This window comes from Ambystoma mexicanum, chromosome 13 (genome assembly GCF_040938575.1).
Source record: "Ambystoma mexicanum isolate Mex_15411 chromosome 13, UKY_AmexF1_1, whole genome shotgun sequence".
NCBI lineage: Eukaryota > Metazoa > Chordata > Amphibia > Caudata > Ambystomatidae > Ambystoma > Ambystoma mexicanum.
The window spans coordinates 98,156,077-98,171,185 of NC_090938.1; the positions used below are offsets into that span (position 1 = coordinate 98,156,077).

The 15,109-nt window shown below is 41.7% G+C and overlaps 1 protein-coding gene across 3 annotated transcripts in view; it reads right to left on the bottom strand.

The window, feature by feature from the left end:
* Positions 1-15,109, bottom strand: part of PHTF1 (putative homeodomain transcription factor 1) — a 596,971-nt gene that overhangs the window by 519,644 nt on the left and 62,218 nt on the right. Inside the window, exon 1 of one of the 3 annotated variants that reach the window (XM_069633362.1) lies at positions 10,270-10,398. The exons of the other annotated variants lie outside the window; for them this stretch is intronic. The gene's annotated coding sequence lies outside the window, so the exon portion shown is untranslated. Of the gene's footprint in view, positions 1-10,269; positions 10,399-15,109 lie in introns of those variants that run through there. 3 annotated transcript variants of the gene reach the window in all.

Sequence of the window (15,109 nt, forward strand, 5' to 3'; positions counted from 1 at the left end):
GCTACTTCGGATGGGATATGCCACATGATCAAACCTTAGAACTACCACACAAACCGCCATTCTGCGCACAGGACCGAAAACCAGGAAAGAGCACAGCCACGTTTGGAAGCAGTGTGTCAGCGTATTCTCTGGGCATTTATTTGTGCATCCAGACATCGTGGATAATGATCAAGGTTACTGCATAAGGATGAGGTAATGCAGGAAAGAGCCCATTTCTGAAGGTCATCACATTAATGCAGAATATCCCCATATCCTTGATGTATGCTATGGAAACATTGCATCCGATAACCGCATGTTGTGTACACACACACACACACACACACACCTTATACTACTACACTATGCATTTCTGGGGCTAAATGTTCTAGAAAGATTACTGAAGTGGTTTGAATCTGATCCGTCGCACTGTAAGGACATACTAAATTCCACAGAATCGACTAAAGTGTTAGTAGCCGCATGCATGTCGAATCACCACAACCGGACCCAGGCAAGAGGAGAAAAACATGCAGTTGTGATGAAAAAAAAACAGAATGCTTTGTGCATGTTACTTTTCTATGCTTCTGTATATACGACGAGGAACCAAGAAACAAAATGAGCTTTAACAGTAAAAAAAAAAAAAAAAAAAAAAAAATTGAGAATCGGGTGCACACTTTTTTTGCCAAGTTCCTAAGGTCAATTGAATAATGCCGATTTCAATTTCTGTGCAAAAACAAAATGATTCATTCACAAAAATTGCTGGTAATTGATGGCTGCATCCACACAATGCTTTAGCGACCTTTGGAGAAGGGTTATCAAATGTTCATGAACAGTATCTCCCTGTTAAACATGATGTGAGGGACAGAGCCTATCTATTAGATAGACCAGTAAACGGAGAGAATCAGTAAAAGCTACAAAAGGCTTGTAGATGTGGTAAAAGCAGCTAATCTGCCAACAAACTAAAGACCATGAGACAGTGCAAGCCTCGAGTTTTAAACAACAATGAAAGCTGGGCATCAGCTGGTTTCCAAGCACCAGTCCTTTTAGTGGCCAAAGAGGACAAAAGCACAGGCATCGTAAGCTATTTGCCCAGGATGCCATCATTTGGCCAAGTTGCCAACTCTGGTTAGAACTCAGGTCGCCTTGTTTCAAATAGCAAACAAGTGGCTAGACCACAAACATGGCCGAAACACAATTTAAAGGTCATCCCTAGCAAATGAAATGTAAAATGGAGGAAATCCTTAGATTTCTGCAACCTACATAAATATGCAAGTGTCAAGTAAATAGGACGACCCTTTAATAGTGGGACAACCACTGCATCACAAATGCTGCATGGGTGTCAGAAATAGAAGGAAATGTGGATGCCTGATCTCAGAAGCACAAACATTGGGGACATCATTTTCACAGTCCTCCCTAAAGTTTAGTGGTTTGTGTTAAACTCCTGGATAAACAAGACATGGCATGACTCGAGTTTCAGTCCAAACAGCAGAACGTCCCGGACTCGTGATGCAAAGAAGCAGTTATGTGCATAAATTCAGCCTCCCGATTTTTAAGTCTGCACTGCCATGAACCTAAAGGAGGGCGTTACCCTCTCCTAGTGACTATTGTATTAACCTTCTTCTCTGCAGTCTGGCATCTGGATGAAAATAGCATACAAGAGAAATCATGAAACAGTACATTTCATGCATTTAAAGGAACTTGATTGGATCCTGACTCTATCGAAAGCTCAAACAAACAAACTGACCATGAATCTCCCACCCACCTTTAACAGACTCAATGTACCTATACCATACTGTTCTAAGTTCCCAAGCCAACAGCTAAGAAAATTCTTCATGCGAGCTCGTTTCAACCTCCTGCTGACGAGAGAAATTTTAGCAATCAGATCCAGTTCAACTGACACTATCTGTCGCCTCTGCCACAATTCCACTACGACAGAATCAATCCAACATCTCTTACTTAGATGTCCTATGGTGAGAAAAATTCGAGCCACCTATCTGTCGACACTGGTCTGCGAACACACATCTTTCGGAGAGGAAGAAGAACTTACGTGGTGGAACAGGTTAATGTCGGGAGAAAAAACCAGATGGACAATCGCGACTGTCAAAATCCTGGAGTCTGCCTTTGAAATGATCAGTTCCAGTTCACAAACCACGAGCGAGAGTAAAACCTCCAAAGCCACCACTCCATCACAACAATGTTGATCAGGGAGATCAAGCTTCCTTTGGTATCTTTTCCGCATTCGGACTTCTACGTCCGCTTGAGCCTAACCAACTTCATCTAAACATTACATTGACCTGGAAGAGGTAATCCCGTTCTCACCAGGAATCTGACATAACTACATGAAAGCTCGCGGCGCAACTCATTAAGGGTTGCTGTCGCTGTCAACTGCTTGTAAAAATTCATTTCATTGAATTGTAAACAAATAAATAAAAAAAAAATTAAAAAAAATTATTTATGAGCTTTTAGGGCTCCACATGATTACTTTTGATCACTTTGTTGCGCTATCCACCAGGCAAAATACATATAGATGTAAGTCAGGATACCTGGGATCCCTGGACCTTGAGATGTTCTAATTGGCTCTTGTTTATACCAGGACTCCCAAGGACCGTAACCATTAGTACTGTCCAAGGACAGGGCTTTGCTACAGCCACATCAGGTTTTGATCCTTAGCTCCCTGAAGGCTGGGCCTTAGAATCTCAATTTTATAAAATCACAGAGCCCGAAAGAAAATGCTTTCAAAAGGCTGCAACTTTTACATACTTTCCACAGCCAGAAAAAAGCAACACCAGATCTTGCCCGACTCAGGGCATATGTGCTTGATGCCTAATAGACGTTGAGACCATGCAGCACATATCACATCTTCCCGATTTCCACTATCCCATTTCTTTGTATGAATGCGCAAATTTATAAAGCATGGTCATCCATGATTAGCAATAATGCATCCAATGGGAGACAGGTTTGCACATGACTAGCAATAGAGTTAGCCTTTTTGTCTGAAATGATTATACAAAATAAACTACCACAAATAAGGCACCAGAGACACAAAATATTTTAAAGGCAGGCAGCCAATTCCAGAGCAGTCGAATGAATCTAGCATTAGAACAATGTCTGGAGTGATAGGATTTGCGTGCAGCAAACAAGCAAACTAAGGATTTGTAAATGAAAGGACTTACTATTTGTATTTAGATCTTAAAGTAGCACTACAGTAATTTACCCCTAGGAAGACCACCCCCAATCGGAAATGGTCTGAATATTTGTAAAGTTTTAATGTGGAAAGGATGCATTATTTTGCCAGATTTCTAGGAAAGCCTTTGCCCAACGTAGCTTCCATACTTAATCTGGATTTCCAACATTTCAGAAGCACTGGCTCACATTTGTGCTTCTGCACTGTTGGCGGATCAATAAAACATGCACCAATGAGAGGAGGCATGAGGCCCAAGGAAAGGCAGTCAGTGATATTCCACACTTTCCTTTCAATAGCCTACAATGCCGGACCTTCACAGGAACCAATGCCAAAAGGGCCTAAAGGGTTTTCAACTTACAGAAAAGCATGCACAGCTGCACGATGCAGTTAATCACTACTTTCCGTGCAGTGCAGGGACACCACTTATTGGTAACACTGTATAAAAGACCTGCAATTAGGAAAGGAGCAAAGTATCGACCAGGACCCACCTCTCAGTGCACGTCTGTCAGCAAGCATGTGTTGCCCCAACCCTTCCCAGCACTGAATGCCCCTCCATCTGCCATGTTCATTCCAAGATTCACGTTGAATGACTGCAGAAATGTATTCTTAATACAAGTGTTAAGTTAGCGACAGCTCTCCCCCTCCAAGGTCCTCTATTCCAACTGCTCCTTAAGCTCCCACACATGTGCCACAGCAGCCCCGGCATCCACATACCTTTCTTGTGGATAAATGTATTCCAGGTCACAAATTCTCCATTCCTTATGCAAACGAGCACAAACACTGAGTACTTACATAAGAGTAACACCTATTCGCGTGCGTGTGTGCGCATGTGTGTGTGTTGCTTTTCCCATTAGTTTCTAACCTTTTTATTTTAGACTCAGCCTTTTCTTTTTTCATTCTTCGAATGTTATTTTAGAAGCATATTTCTATCGAAAGATTCTGACAGTCTTCCAAATCTCGGCTCCTGCTTCTCACATCCTACTCCTTTGTGGATCCTTTAGCGGGTACACGACAGGCTCCCCCACTGCAACATTGACAATCGTACGAGGTTCATACTGCAAGTCCTCTCCAGGGATCCAGTATGTATCCCATATTTTCCCTTGGTTTATACAGCCTCTGAAGCTTCCGAGTAAACGATAAACCAGCACACAGTGCTTCCTCATCTCCCACCGACCTTGGAGCCATGAATCGTGATACTATGCTTGAACACGAGGCTTATTCTTGGCTGCATCACTAGTAATGGCGACCTTCAGAAGACAGAGGACAGCTTGGTTTCTGGCACGGCCCTTCCAATGCTAAAAAGGCAACAAACAGGCTGTGATCACACATCTCCTACAATGCTCCCCTCAAGTAAATCCTGTAGCGGATTCCAAATGAACACTCACTTTCAATACCCATTCTCCTCATTCCAACAAGCACTGGTATGTGGTCAATACAAGGCCGTTTTGCAGCATTTAACTGCACACCATTACAAAAACCTTTGCAATTCTAAAGGAATAAGCTAAACAATATAGTCAGTGACAAGATCTATAGATAACCCTTCATTCAGGAATGCATCTTCCAAAAAGTAAGACTGCCTTGGACATACTTGCATAGAATGATAATCAACGAACGCAAATTGAAGATATTGATACCCATGTACTAAACAAAGTTGCGTTGAGTGCAATATTTATGCATGTTCATACAGTAAATTTGCACCTGAAATATACTAGATTGACGGCAACTTAACACTTGAAGCACACGTAAATGAGTATGTTATTTCTGCTTAATTTCTCCATCTATTCATATCTATCAAAATGCCTACCTTGCCAAACGGTCTCCCCAATGGCAGTCATCAGCCAGACTAATGATTTGCTTTGTCAAAGTACTAGCCACACTATTTCTTTTTCTGTGAACACCAAGCCAATAACTAGTCTATGTTGCTCTCATACGTCCCATAATCCTCACCACTCCAAGTCTTGGACAACCAGGGATCTAGATAAGATTAGCAAGTGGGAACACATACAGCCTTATCTGTAGCCAGGTGGAGGCACCCACTGACAATCCAATCCTTGTTGTGAGCAACCAGAAGAACGGCTTGGATACAATGGCGGTATGTTTCTGAATAAACGCTTTTATTCAATAATAATGGTTTGGACAAATGCCAAATGCCCATCTATCCCTAGCGCCAGGAGGGGTTTCTCTGCCTGAAAGAAAACTAGTGATACTGTCAGAAAGTTTGAAACTAAAAGCCTCTCACCGTTGTGTCCAAAACCTTTCACTCTCTCTAAAACTATTAACTTATGAAAACTGTCCAAGGGTAGTCTTTTCAAAATAAGGCGGCTTGTTGTATTTTCAAACAAGGATACAGTTTTCAGCTTTGTGGACCATACAGGTGATGCAAACTAAAGTTCCATAAATCATGTTGCCTAGAAGAAGATTCTGCGAATCCTCAGTTTCTACTCCAGGGTGGAATTACTACACAGCCCTGGACCAAGTCTTAATGCCAAGGGGGACAATCCGCTTCCCCTGGTCTTTTCACTTCTTTAGCTGTTATTTTATAACTGGTCAGGTCATTTCTTTTAAACACTTGTGCACGAGCGCGATATAAATAAAATCCAATTTCATTTGAACGTTGGCTGCGGCAGACTTGGTTTACTCTTCCACTAAGTACTGCCTGTTGCAGCTTTCCCTCTCATTGTGACGAGGAAGAGTGCTGCTCTCCTCTTGGATTGGCTTATCTGCCTGGGTTCCGTCTCCTGCCCAGTGTTTGGTATTCGCAGAATTGGGCAGCTTAGTCGGCCTACTGCTGTACTTTTCTTATATCCGTTGCGTTTCAAATTCCCATCACTCTGCTTCTATTCTGAAACTCCCTGCTCCGACCATACCTCTTCCCTGGTCCGGCGGAACTGTTGGTTGGTCTTCAGCCGGATGTGCAAGGTGGTTGCGGATGCAGCTCTCCAGCGTCTCTTGCGGCCTGCGAGCATACCAAGCAGTGAAGTTTGACTCCAAAGGATTTTCCGTCCTTCTTTCCACCTGTGACCATGTTCGTTCTCGTTTCAATTGGGTGTTGGTTCTTGCAACAAAACTTCTCTCTCCACTGCACTGCTGTAACTTGTTCACTCCCTCTACTTCCACTGCTATAACAACTACTGCTACTACCACTACTACGCCTGCTTCCGCATTCTCTGGTCCCTCTTGTACTGTATGGGCTTTGTACTGGTGAAAGACTAGAGCATGCGGTTTGGTTTGGAATGTTTTCATAAAGTTCTTTATTTCCCAAAACAGGGAAGTCAGTGTCACTTATGTGATTGCTTCTCGTGTTGTTGAGGTTGTGTGCTTCGTCCCATTATCCTTTAACAACCTCTGCATCCACAGTCAGTCTTTCTCACTGTTAAAATCATCTTGAAATGGTGCTCCCACATCCTCATATGCTTCACCACCACTGTGTCCACAACATCCTCTCCTAGTAACAACCTAGAGACAGTCTGCTGCCATGTTTCACATTCCTGGTACATAATGGACCCCAAAAAAGTGTACTGTCAAGACTCTGAATAATAGGATATTCAGGGTATGGCACTATACCAACCCTTGCTTATGAACACCACAAGCTTATGAACAGACTTTTCCAGCAATTAAACCTTTACCTGCCCATGCACCTCTACCGACATTGCTGTACAACAACACGCATCCTCTTAAAAAGGACAAACATGACTCTTTTCCCTTTCTCTGTATGCTTGGATACCCTCGAAACCTACTCCTCTAGGGTCTACGCTTAAGAATAGATCATTAGAATCAAATTCTACCCATTGAAGGTACCTTCCTTCTAGCAACTTCTGCCCTAGGCTAATTTTTTTTTATTTTTTTTTTTATAAGTCTTCACTTGAGTTGCACCTTTTCAGCATCCGACAATACCTCACACACAGGCGTGCTACCCTCCACCCTCAGTTGATTGAGGTTACTCAAAAACCTTAATAAAAGTGAGCTTAATCACAGTGTAATGCCTGTACTGTAAGCCCGTAGTAGTAAATCAAAAAAGGGCAAACAGAATTAACCCCTAATGTTCACTATCTCCACCTTTAGGGGGTTTCACAGTATATATAAACAAAGAGATAGGACACCAAACTAATAAAATACAAGTGTAATACTGAGACCCTATGCGTATTCCTAAATAGAAAACGCGTACTTATATCTTGAAAGAATAGTTAAAGTACAACAAATTACAAAAATATATATACATTTATTTTACATCAAAATTGAAATAATTTGTGAAAAATTAGAAAAATAGAACCACATTACTTGGACCAATTGATCATATAAAATATAGTTCAAAATATAGTTCAATTACTCCATACAAACCATTCTTCAAGGAACATTCATACCTCATAAACAAACACCACATTAGCAATAAATCACAACATCATAAAACAAATGTGTTCTCAATGATGTACATAATCCCGACATGTAACATGTTTCAGTTCCTATTGCCATTCAATGGCTGAACTCTCTTCAGGGGAAACAAACACTTCTTTCCTGTAGTATTAAAATTATTTCAATGTTGTGCAGTAGGGGTCCTAAGCACATCCACCAACAGATGTAGTATACACCAGCTGCAAGATACAAGGGACATCAAAACCTAAGTACTCAGTAATCACAAGATGTTAACAAACATTCACCATCTCCATACAAGACGAGGTACAAGGCCTCGTACTTGAAACAGAGGGTAAGAAAAACCGTCACCACAACAACATTTACCGAGAATCTAAACAATCACCCTCGTGTGAAATCAAATTCACAATCTTTAAACAAAGGATTTAACAATAGTCACTTGTCAAGCGACATAACATGCTGATTGTTCGCCTAACCACTTAGCATGTGGTCAAATTAGTATATGAGGTGAAGAACGCACAAAGTAAGTAGAGCACACCATCACCCGAAGTGTACAAAGAAGAGGGAATTTTTACAAAACAGCGCATTACTGTGGGACATCACCAACTAAAACAGTATGGCAAGACACCAATAACCATTACCTGACAGTACAAAATCCCTGCTCAATATTAGTGATCCAACACTAAGGTCACCTAAATGACAGGTGGTCGTTCACTGTCCCCACCTACATCAGGATACAGTAGATCAGAGATGTTCATCTGAAACAACAATGGAAACATACTCCATTACTATACTGCCCACCCAATGGGACAAAAAATTGTAATTGACCAAAATCGAAACTTCAACTCAAAATTACATGCTGACACAATTGGAGAAGAAGTCCGCATCCTCTTGGATGAAAAACGGTAAGAGGGGTAAAGCAGGGATGCCCTTTAGCCCCCGCTCTGTACAATGCATACACGGCCGATTTCAAAGAATATGAAACCAGAGTCCGGATGTTCCCTCCTACACTGGGATCAAGCAAAATCTCACGCCTACTATATGCGGACGACATAATACTCTTCGACGTAACCCCGATTGGCCTCCAGAGGCAGATAAACAACCTCGACTCCTACCTGAAGGAAAATAACCTTTTGATGAATTTGGAAAAAACTAAGATCATGATTCTGGGTGGAAAGGAAAGGAAGTTGGAGAAATTCACATGGGTGATAAACAACACTAAAATCGAACTGGTGGACAGCTTCAAATACCTGGGCGTTATCATCAACAAGAATAGTAAGGAAACAGCGATGCAGGAAAGCATCATGTCCAAAGCAAGACTGCTCGTTTCACAATCCCGAGCAATACTGAAAAAATATGGAAAATTTACTATGGCGCCAGTGGTGACTTTCTATAAGTCTAAAGTAATCCCAACGCTCACTTACGGGGTAGAAGCTTTACCGAACCTTCCGATTTCCTTTTGGTCCAAACTGGAAGGATTCTATTGGAGAAAGGTTCTAAATCTCCCCGACTCGCTACCAATTGTGCTATTAAGAAGGGAACTTTCTTTACAATCCTTGACCTCCATTGTGATCCGTAACAAAGTCATGCTATTTCGAAAGTCTCTACTTCCAAGCCCCCCACTGATTATGCAAGAAATTCAGCAAGAAATTCAGTCGGGAACATGCAAAAATTTAACAAAATGGGCAGCAAAGATCGACGCAATCCTAGAGGGCGCTGGAAGCTGTAAAGATGAATTAATACACAACCCTTCCAAGTTCAAACTGCGTCTATTACAGCAAGACTGGATCGACACCTTAGAGAAAGCAGCCGCATCAAAATTGTTCACAGATTTGCCTCCACAGTTGACTAAAGTGAACAAACTTAAGCCTTACTTGATAAAAGGGCCGGATCCCAGTTTCAGGGTTAACTTCTTAAGAATCCGTTTGAACATTCTACACACAAGGGAAGTCCTATTCCGAAGAAAGTTGGCATCGGATGAAGTTTGCAGATTCTGCAGGAAGCTAGAGATGGCAGAAACCACAAGGCATCTCCTGCTTAACTGCCTAGGACTCACAGGCCCTCGCTTGAGACATCTGGGGCATTTGTTCAAAAACCTACATGTCTATGATGAAGAAGAATGGTGGTGTCGGCTTCTTAGTGGGGTGAAGACCACTTGGGTGATTGCGGTGGTGGGCTTCTTTCGAGAGATTAAACTGCTTACCTGACGGGAGTACGTGTGTAGGGTTATCAGCTGGGTGTCCTCACACTAACTGCTCCGGGGGGGACGCGGACTCAGTCTCTGACTTTGGATTCAAGATCTCGAATTTTGAATTTGATCTAGATTCGAAAAAGAATTGATCTGACAGAGCCTTTCGGGGAACTTTGAGATGCATGGGGCTCTGGACAAAGATTGTCTATGTTTTTGCAGGGAATCTGGATCAGTTAATGGGGGGACCTCTCTATCTCTCCTTTCCTCTTTCCCCTCTTCAATTTTGTAAAAATTGTTTTATACAATTAAACAAAAAAAAAAAAAAATACATGCTTACTCAATTGGAGAACCAACCCGCATGTTTGAAAGAAACGGGCATGTGTCAGGCTATTGTATGCATGCATACACAACAGTATCCCATAACGTGACAACCGATCATCATGGATCTCACAGTCCAGTACATCGGACATTGCAGCAAGCACTTGTTTAGTTAACAGAAGCAGCGAAACCTACCAGCGTACCAACTTAAAATTACTTAAAAAGCACCAACCTTATGGACAGTTTCTCAGGCTTAAACGTAACAGTAGCTTGAAGGAAGACTTTGTTTCAAGTGCCAATGTTTTGTCTCGTAAACGGTTGGATAAGGGTTATCCGGCCAAATTGGTTATGACTTCTTCCAAAAGGGCATATAATAGCAACAGAGAGGCAATTCTAGAAAAAAACAATAAAAAGCAAAGAGAAGTGGGCACTGTATTTGTCAATACCTTCTCTAATTTGTCGTATAAAATAAAGAATGTCATTGGCAAAACATGGAAGAAAGTTTACAATAGTAAAGAATCACCTCCTCCATTAGTAGCTTTAAAAAAAGAGTCAGAATCTAAGCAATGTACTGGTGAGGAATGATGTCACCATCAAACCTTCCATGCCTGTGAAACAAACTATGTTGTGGGGCCTTCCCCCTGTTTTGGGCCATTTCCCCTGTGGTCATTGTGTGATGTGGGAGTTCACCAAAATGACCAAGCCTGTTCAGATTAATCCAGACGTGCTTTGGACAATGGGTAGCATGACTAATTGCAACACACAGAATGTGATCTACATGATTACATGTCCGTGTGGCCTTCATTATATTGGCAAAACAAATAGGAAATGCCGTACTAGACTTATTGAACATCGTAGTTGCATTAAAAACAAGGTTCTTACAGCACTTATGGTTAAGCACTTTGTAGACATGAAACATGACTATACCAATTTTGAATGGGTGATTTTGAAGAAAATTGAAGGCATTAACAAAGAGGCAATTGACCAAAAATTACTGAATTTTGAACAAAAAGTAATATTTAAATTGCAAAGTCATGTGGTGGGTGGAAATGAAAATGTGGATTGGCACCAAGTTCACGTATGAGATCTGTTGATTTTGTGACATTGGACCAACTATGAAAAACAGATGTGTTGTCTCTACTGTTTATGAATCAGAATTTAGGTTCGGTGAGCTTATAAGAAACGTGTACACTTCGGGTGATGGTGAGCTCTACTTACCGTGTGTGATTTATTCACCTCATATTAATTTGACCACATGCTAAGTGGTTAGGCGAACAATCAGCATGTTAGGTCGCCTGACAAGTGACTATTGTTAAGTCCTTCGTTTAAAGATTGTGAATTTGATTTCACACCGAGGGCGATTGTTTAGATTCTCAGTAAATGTTGTCATGGTGACGGTTTTTCTTACCCTCTGTTTCACGTACAAGGCCTTGTACCTCGTCTTGTATGGAGTTGGTGAATGTTTGTTGAGTTAACATCTTGTAATTACTGAGTACCTAGGTTTTGATGTCCCTTACATCTTGCAGCTGGAAAGAATTTTAATACTACAGGAAAGAAGTGTTTGTTGCCCCTGAAGAGAGTTCAGCCATTGAATGGCAATAGGAACTGAAACATGTTACATGTCGGGATTATGTACATCATTGAGAACACATTTGTTTTATGATGTTGGGATTTATTGCTAATGTGGCGTTTGTGTATGAGGTATAAATATTCCATGAATGGTTTGTATGGAGTAATTGAACTGTATTTTATATGATGATCAATTGTTGTGCTTAATGGTTCTATTTTTCAAAAAAAAAAATGTTTTGATGTAAAATACATTTATATACATTTTTGTAATTCGTTGTACTTTAACTATTCTTTCAAGATATAAGTACGCGTTTTCTATTTTGGAATACGCATAGGGTCTCAGTATTACACTTGTATTTTATTAGTTTGGTGTACTGTAAGCCCTACATGTACCACTCCTTCCAGTCACATCGTGCACAGTATTTTCTCTTTTTACTGTCCATCGCCACTCTCATCAAGCTAAGGACCTCAGAAATACAGCCATGTTTCTAAACTCTCCCAGTGAACCAAAATGCACCAGCTTATTTTCAGTAATCCTCAATACACTGGACCTCCTCCCTCATCAGCTGTTGTGCTTAACGCTATTGCTCACCAAAGTTTTACCTTGTAGACCGACTGCCTACTCTTTACAAGCTTTTTCATTCTCCCTCCAGTTTTCGGGGTAGCACGAATCCTCACAGTGCAACGTCGCACTGGACGAGAGGAAACCGTGCATGCGCCAGGGCTTAGCAGCTGCTAATATGGCCTAAATATTCTGCACTCCGACAATCCTCCCTTTGCCCGAATCATCCCCAGTGTAATGTGGCCCTTTTAAACTCCAAAGGAGGTCATCTGCTCAGAGATGCCATGATTGGGACCATCCAAGGTCCAGATCTTCAGCAGCAAACCATCCCTCTGGCTCTGCAGAACAAAAAGTAGAAGCTAGTTCAGGTGGCCCCATTTTATTCCAAGATGAGGAGAGAAGGGAAGGGTCTACAATGACCCTGGTGGGTAGGAGGAAAAAGAAATCGGAGCATGGTTCTGCAGCAGAGCTGTATACTATTGGCAAGTACTGTGACAGGTATACAGAGTTCAGACTTCACCACTATGGTGGCCTCTTCACGCTGCAACCAGATGGCCAGGGGAAAGTAGAGGGACAGTCCCGTTTTCAAAGCCTTGCCAAAGGAAGGGTTTTTAGGAACATAGTGATTTCAGGGAGGAAAGCTGAGAAGTGAGCATTGAGAAAGGATGCGATCCCCAACATGACATGCAAAAGAGACAGAGGAAATGGACCAATGTGGGACAGGGGTTTCTGGGTGGAGAGTAATGCTAGAGTTTGGAAGGTGATGAAAGATTGATTAAGATTGTTGAAAAGAAATTTCAAATGAATGCGTTTGGGCACTAGAAGCCAATGGGGGCATGGCAAGAGCTGGCATGAATTTATCAAAGTCACTTTGTTTCCATACAAAGCAGCCAAGCTTTTTCTTCAAGGTATGAAGATGAAAAAAGCAAGAGCTGATGCAAGTTTCTGTGGCGGATGAGTGAAGGAACAGAGTCAAGTTTGATTTAGCTTTTGTCAGACGGTGGCGAGGGGTGAAGGACAGATAGACGGGATGAAATCGCTGAGGGGTATCTTTACTTTGTTGTTGTTCAGTGTCTAGGGAAACAGTCGTACAACCAGCATGAAGAAAGAAAAGTCTGAAACAGATTTTCACTATGCCCACTGGGATGTTGCTTTAATGCAGCCTCTAAATGCAAAAGTCTGTAAATGATTACTGCTGGCCGGCAGAGGAATCTGCATGCACTGCTCTACACTGTGTACTCCATCAATCATCTTTCACTACACATATGATCTGCAAAGTTGACAAACACTTTGACCGTTGTAGTAAGGCAGACAGAAAACGTGGCTAACCACCCGGATATGGTAAGATGGAAGCAACACATACTGTGGGTGATCGCCCTGCAAGTGTACCCGCCACATGCCCACTTCAAATTTGGGGTGCTTGTTAACGGAAGAAGTTACTCACATAAGACTTCTCTATGCGCCAACATGGTAAACAAAGCCATGCGCAATTCTGCACACCGTAGATATACACCGCTGGTTGCTAAGGTGGCACCAACAGCTTACTTGCATAAGACTTTCCTGTGCACTAACATGTAAACAAAGCTATGCGCAATTCTACACATGGAAGATATACACCACCGGTTGCTAAAGTGGCACCAACAGCTTGTGAATGAACAAAAAAAAATTATCAAAGCCGTGTGCAGTGCAGGCAAAAACATTGGAGAAGCCCATTTATCACGCACCCAGAGTCAATTCCAACTTCAAAAGAGAAGGATATGCAACGGCAACTTATACAGGAACTGAAGCAATAAAAACCACCAGAGCTAATGGGTAGTAACCAATTTTGATGAAGAGAATGGCACTTCCCTGAAGACAGTCACATTTGCACTTGTATATCTGTGGTAAATTGTCGCAGTAAGCTTATGTGCGCTATATAAATTGAAGGACTTAAGAACCTAAGGTTTTAGTAACCTTTCTGCAAAGGAACACCCCCCTACTGGCTCCTCTAGCCAAAGTGTCCCAGAGTTCCCCATTCGCACAATGGAATCTTCAGAATTCCACACTAATCAACCTACACTTCCATTGCTACGTTATTATAAGAACACATTACAAATTTAACAATCCTAATCAAATTAGCTATAAAATACTCCCATACCAGCATTAGGGTTAGACTATCCCGCTCAGGGTCAGGGACAACCACCGATAATATTTGAAATAAGCGTTGGGCTCAAACAGGACTTATCCTTGTGCCAATGTTATTTAATCTGTACCTTGTGGATCTCAAGTAGGAGTTGTGCTGCTCGGATGCTAATTCCGCAAAGGCCTGGTGATACCCGAATTCAGTATTTATTTTTATTTATTTGCATTTATAGAGCGCACTGCAGCCCATAGACATCGAGGCGCTATTACATGAAGGCGTAAGCAGCAAGATTGTGTAAACATAGGAAACAAAAGGTACTTAGTTACAGAGAGAGGAGCGGAACATAGTTACAAATGACGTTCGTAAGCCTGTAGATATAAAGGCAGGAAGGTTAGACAAACAGCCTGGTTTTTAAGGCTTTTCGGAAGGCTAGGTGAGAGTCAGTGGTTAGGCTACTACAATGATTTGGTCATTCTGGATAGTACACCGAGTACACCGAAGTGTTTGCAGGGTTTATTAAACTATGTGAAGATGCAGAAACCAATGACCTTAGCATCAATGTTAAAAAAACTAAGGTCATGATATTCAGTCTGAGCTAACCCATTGTTAAAACAGGTTGTCTTGGCATAGTGGCTCTAACCCAATTGAAATAGTACACCAATATCCTTACCTAGGTGGCTTGGGGAGGGGGGCGCAATTATAGACTTACTTGGCAAGCTCATTTTGAAAAAACAGAAGCCAAAGTCTATCAACTAGTGGGTGCCATCAAACATTTTGCAAAGAATTACGTGGGTATTCGTTTCAGGCCAACTGAAGGTG